Here is a 5,884-nt window from a genome sequence, read left to right as displayed (position 1 = left end):
ATACAACAATGTGCAGCAACTCACAGTGTGCTGGGGAAACCTGTGTGATTTGCTATGCAGGCATCTCATTTACCCCTGGGGCTTTGCTACTTGGGAACATTTCAGACTCCACTGCAGCAGGCAGAAAAAATTCTCTTCTCCAGTGGAAAGGCTTTCTTGCCCATCTCAGTCTTTGTCTCGTATCAGTCATCTCTCCAGCATGACAGGTAGACTTCCTATGTACTGGCAGCAAAGACCAGAGCTGCTCAGATGATGAGCCGCTTTACCTTTGAAAGGCTGGAAGTTTGCTTTCTGAGAAGAGGGGCAGCTTAAAACTGCCTTAGGCTGTGTTGGTTCTGATGTGAGCAGTGTGCTTGCTGTATCACTGGCCTTGTACATCTGTGGTGAAGCTGAGGATGCTGGGGGAAAGCCCTACAATGCAGACAACATGTACATGTATGGGTGAGAACACATTGTAGTCATTTTAGTCACCCAGTGCCTTTTGTATTGTTTTCCTTTATTTATTTATTTATTTTTAAATAAACAGGTATGTTCAGGACCAATGCTTCCAGATAAAAGTGGGAGTATGACCAACTCAGGGTACAGTCAGCTGTGTTCCCAGCTGTCTTGATCTGTGTTCCGTGAAAAGTGCTGGTGGCCTGGAAACCCTAATGAACCTTCTTGGTGGTGCTATATGGAGCTGCTGTGGTACACCTAGCACACATCTCACATTTCCCACAAAGCAGGTGCTAAATTTTTACTAATGCCATGTTCTCCCTGCAGAATTTCAACATGCAAGTGTTGCAGTTGCAGAAATTCTCCTGCTATGACCCCTCTGGTAAGACCTGAGCAGCTTGCTTTGCTCTTTGACTACCTGGGAAGTTCACCAAACAAGTCAGTGGCATGCAGCTGCTGCAGGCTCCCTGTTTTTATTTTATTTTTTATTATATACTGATTTTAAGTATCAAAGGGCTTTCCTCAGATGTAGAGCATGGGTATAGCCAAACCTCAGTTTTGTTTGGAAAGTAGTTTTTGATATCCATCTGGAGTGTGGGTGAAGGTGAAAGTTGTCAGGCTGTGAAAAATGGAATTGGTGTTGGCTGACCTGAAATAGGCTGTAAAGTTCTATTCCTCACAAAGGCAAGATATATTATTGCTGTAACGCCATTATTCCGCTCCATCACTTTTAAACCTTGTTCCCATTATCTGCAAGTTAAATATAACCCTATGTAAAAACAGGAAGGACAGCGCTAAGTTGTCCAGCTTAACAGCACACACTTAAAACATAATAGAGCACTTGTTACTGTATTTTATGGAACGGAAACTCCAAATGTAAAGATGTATTAAGGAAATATCTCAAAGTTATTAGGGAAGGATATTTACAATTACAGATTGCTTTATATTATGCTTTTATGAACATCTCAGGAAATGAAATAGCCCTCAGCTGTAGAGAGTGAAGAGGGAGGTAATTTTCCTTAATATGGGTGATAAAATTAATCTGATTGAAATCGCTAGCGATTATTTCGCAGAATACTGAGTGGCAGTACAATCACTTACACTCTTTTATATTTTTTTAGTCAAAGCTCGTGTAGATGAAAGCTAATTACAAAGTAGTGATGTGAAGCGCTAAGGAAATAGTTTGTATAGCATAGAACAGGCACAGCTAATTGGGGTTTGTGATTACACAGATTGTTGTTAGGGAGAATTAACTACCAGCAGTCTCTCCTGCAAAGCTTCTCATCAAGGGAAAGTAAAAATAGACACTGGATCTGTTATTTATCTAATTATGCTATGAATATTTTCACAAGCATGTTACACACTCTCAAATGGTTTGTTGTTCAAAAACTTTCAGTCTCATGTTGCTTCTGATCAAAGTATCAATATGAAGTTTCTGACATTTGGTTTTTTTCACTTTATATTGCACACTGAGTCCTCCCATAAAATTATGCCTGAATGGAACTGAATGGTATGAATTTAGGCATTTATACCTAATGCTGTGGCAACTGGAATGCGTCAAAATGATTATTGGAAAGGTGACTGGACAGAGAAGATTGTTTGAGTGACCAAAGTGAGAAAAGCCAAGGTAGGCTTGAGATGGCACTGGGAAATATTTTCTTAGCTATTGTAATTTGAATCATGGTACAAACCTATCAACAACTACAACACTGAAATATGCAAAAAAGGCAGGTCTTTGTTTTATGCTGCTCCATACAGAATGGGAAGGGGTGAAGGGAGGAGATATTCCATGAGGAGAACCTTGTCTTTTAAACTAATCTGCGTGGGAGACTCCTTATGCTATATGGAGCCTCACTGAAATCACTATGATTCTGTGTGGTGCAGTGTGTAATCAGGCTGATAATAGATGCTCATTGAATTTGTTACATGTTTTGCTTTGCTTTGTTATTGTCTTTCACTTAGTGACCTGGAGGAGCTTGCTGAGATTGAAAACTGTCATGTGATGAAGTTTCAGAGAAATCCTTAAGAACCAATACAGAAAGCCACTTAGAATTCTGATTTTTGGTGGATTACTGAATTAATGGCTCTTACTTAACAACAGATTCAGCAAACTTTGGTCATGAAGAGAATATCTGTGCGTATTTTGGAGGAAGGCTCCTGAGGATCTTAGTGGTGTGTTGTAAAGCTATGTATTAGTAGTCCCAGCATAAATGTATGTCAGTCTCCACAGTTCTTGGGAATGGGGAAAGCAATAAAATGCTTAGGTAGTAGCACTGAAGGAATTAGCAAGCATTAATATCACCTCTGAAAGGAGTACCACACCTTCCTGTGAGCATCACTTCCCGGGATTACTGCCTCTTGAAGGAAGCCTCAGATACTCCTATCTCCATGCATATAACATCTTCCTGTAATATCCCCCAAAGAACTGCTTGAATGACACCCAGCTGCGTTCTGCACAGGAGCTGATGCTCAGTATTTGTAAGACATCTTAGAAGACTGCATCAGAGAAGTATTTTCCATCTGCACAATCTTAATTTTCTGCATTCTGTAGAATACACAGTCTTTCAGACTCAGTTTAGAAGCCTGAAGTTGAATGGGTAATTCACAGCAGTTTAATAATTCATACACTAGATAAAAGAAAAACATGTTAGAAGCAGCTTTCTGACTTTGGGCAGTCAATTTAAGACACTTGGGTTTGGATTTGCTTTGTGAAAATTCTAAATTCCCACAATCTCCTCTCCAAGTTAAAACTGAAATGCCCTGAGTCAGAGGACCATTTTAGTGTAAGTTCATATGGTTTTATTTTGCTCCCCTTTTTTCTCTAATTTTTTTTCTGAAAAATCATCAGGCAACAGCTTGTTAAACTGTGAGTTGTCCTATAATCCAGGAGTTTCCAAACTTATTTGAACTAACAGCTCTGAAGACTTCCGTCAGTGTCCAAAAATTAATCCTGCCATGGAAATGACCCTGTACCCAGAGGTACTTCTGGCTGGATGGATGTCGTGGTGGAAGCCTGTATCTTACTGTAGGCTCCAGGGATAGGCTATAATCAAGGTTCCTGGGTGTTTAGGGCCAGGTGACTTGAGGCTGTCCAAGCATGAGCCCTCACTGACAAGTGTAACCCTCCCCGCAGCCTTACTGACTGTGCTTCTGTGGAGCACAGTGGGAAAATCTCAGGGCAGGTGATTTATACTACCTTCGTGCAAATAAACCAAAAAATTTGAAATGCAGCTTACTAACCATCAATATAAAAGACAGTATTTCATTTTCACATAAAACAATAGATGTACCAAAATCATTATGAACAGAAAGTTATAGGCATTTATACCTATATAACAACCTGAAGGCTGTTATACCTTTAAGTAAAAAAGTTGGCAAGCAACTTTATCTACAGAACCAGATCAAAATTCTTCCAGAGAAGCATTTTGCCCTGGATAGTCAATTTAAGACAAGCTGGGTCTGATTTTCCAACATACTGAATTCCTGCAGCTTTCACTGACTTCACATTGAGATGCCCAAAATCAAAGCAATAAATACAGCAATAAATGCCTGTAGTAATGCTGGTTCCCAAGCCCTCACATTCCTCTACCCCTTTTCAGGAGCAGAACTGCTGTCCCAGTGGAGAACCCTAAGGAGGAAGACTGGATACCCATATTTTGTAGCTGGCACCCTCCCCTTAAGTCTGGGGTATGGCTTCCTGTTGTGTTCCCTGCCTGGGTCCTGGGTGGAGGGAAGAAGTGTAAGATGTGTGTCACAGCCTAAGTGGACCACATCTGCTTATAGTGCTGTTGGGGACTTCAGTATACAGCTCCCATGCTTAAACCCCCCCAATTTGCATAGACACTGGAAAAACACAGCTTGCCTCTCCTGCTTCAGTAGACCTGTAGTTCTACCTCAATCCTCTGAAATGTTGTGCCTCACTGATGGGGGTATGTAGTGAGTTTTAATTAAAGACACCTTCTCATGGAAAATGACTGCAAACACAAACATCAGACAGGTGAAGTGGAACCTCAAGTGAGTCACCCAGTGCTAGGGGGAAATCCAGCAGAGCCTTACCTCTGGTCACTTTTTTCTGTTCCTGTGGTGCAGCCAACACTCTGCTGAGCTACAGGTATTATTTCCCAGACATGCTACATGCCTGCAGTGTAAGGAGATGTCAATTTACATTCTTCTGCAGTGGGGACAGCAGCAGGAAGAGGAGAAGGTATATAGACAAGGAAACCTTATCCACGAGTTGGTTTAATTTACATTTGGAAAAGTATCAAGAACGGAGTTATAGCAGACAAAACTGCTCATAGTAGGCATAATATAAGAGGCTCTCATTTTTCAAGTCAGTACACAGAGGATATGCTGGATCAGATAAGCTGACCACCTTCTTAAGTAAAGTGTTTATTAAATTGGCTATCTTCAGATGAGCATGCTGGAAACTCTGCAGTAGGTTGTTACAGAGACTACTTGTCCACAGGGGAAATTTCCTCCTAATCCAAAAACTCTTTTATGCCCTGAAACATATGAATATACATCCTTTCCCTAAAGTTTTGGAATCTTTTTTTATGTGTTTGTGTTTCTGCTCTTTACTACAATAATGGTGGATACTTTGGTTATTGCCCAGGGAAGTTCAGGATGTGCAGTTATAACAATATCGTGTCACACACTTGTACATAAATATACATTTTGTACATTTTATCCAGAAAATGTACTCAGGTATAATGAAAAATTATATATTTTTTCATACTGTTATTAATGATCTGACACTAGCAACACACTGTATTCAATGCATATTAGCAGTTTTGCTGCCATTATGTATGAGCAGGAGACTAAAATTATATTATATATGTGTATGCAAATGATGGAGGATCTGAACCTGTGCTAAATAATTTTCCTGTGCTACTCTGTCCACTCAAGTGACAACCACTGAAAATTAAATGGTTTTCAATAAAAATTCTGCAATCTGAAATGAATGTCTACAGAATAATTAGAATATCTTGCACATAAAAAGTAATCATGTGTCCTCCACTCATGAAGAATCCTTCATAGCTGATTGACATTCATGGATCTTTAATGCCCATGAGATGTAACACTCAGGTGAGAGGTGTCACCATGTCACACTGCTTAGGGGCATATCCTTCCTCAAGCACAAAGTTTGCTTTGCTTCTCTGTGCAAACTGTGCTGTGCCATTTTTTGTACTCCTGTAGTTCATGGCATCAACACCACCGTGACTTCTGCTTTGCTGTCCTGGCAGTCCACCCTCCCTAGCAGTACCTTGTCTGGGACAAAGTGGGCCTTCCTTTATTTGGCCACCTATATTAAAAGTTCTGTCATCACTAAGGGTCTTGGTGTTCATTTGGTGGAGACAGATTCTGTTCCAGCTAACTGAAGTCTTAAGCATTTCAAGACCTACTTAAAGGTACAATTTACAAGATGGCTTTTGAGAAAGCATAAGCCTTG

General features: G+C 40.3%; 1 long non-coding RNA gene across 1 annotated transcript; it reads left to right on the top strand.

Annotated features, from left to right (window-relative positions):
• The first annotated feature begins 710 nt into the window (after positions 1-710).
• Positions 711-4,532, top strand: LOC116783280. The gene is made up of 3 exons (XR_004355602.1): positions 711-817; positions 1,910-2,062; positions 4,035-4,532. It is a non-coding gene; the product is annotated as an uncharacterized LOC116783280 (long non-coding RNA).
• The last annotated feature ends 1,352 nt before the right edge of the window (positions 4,533-5,884 follow it).

This window comes from Chiroxiphia lanceolata, chromosome 2, assembly GCF_009829145.1.
Source record: "Chiroxiphia lanceolata isolate bChiLan1 chromosome 2, bChiLan1.pri, whole genome shotgun sequence".
Taxonomy (NCBI): Eukaryota; Metazoa; Chordata; class Aves; order Passeriformes; family Pipridae; genus Chiroxiphia; species Chiroxiphia lanceolata.
Note: the sequence above shows the minus strand (reverse complement) of the source record. Positions and strands in the feature narration are given on the sequence as shown.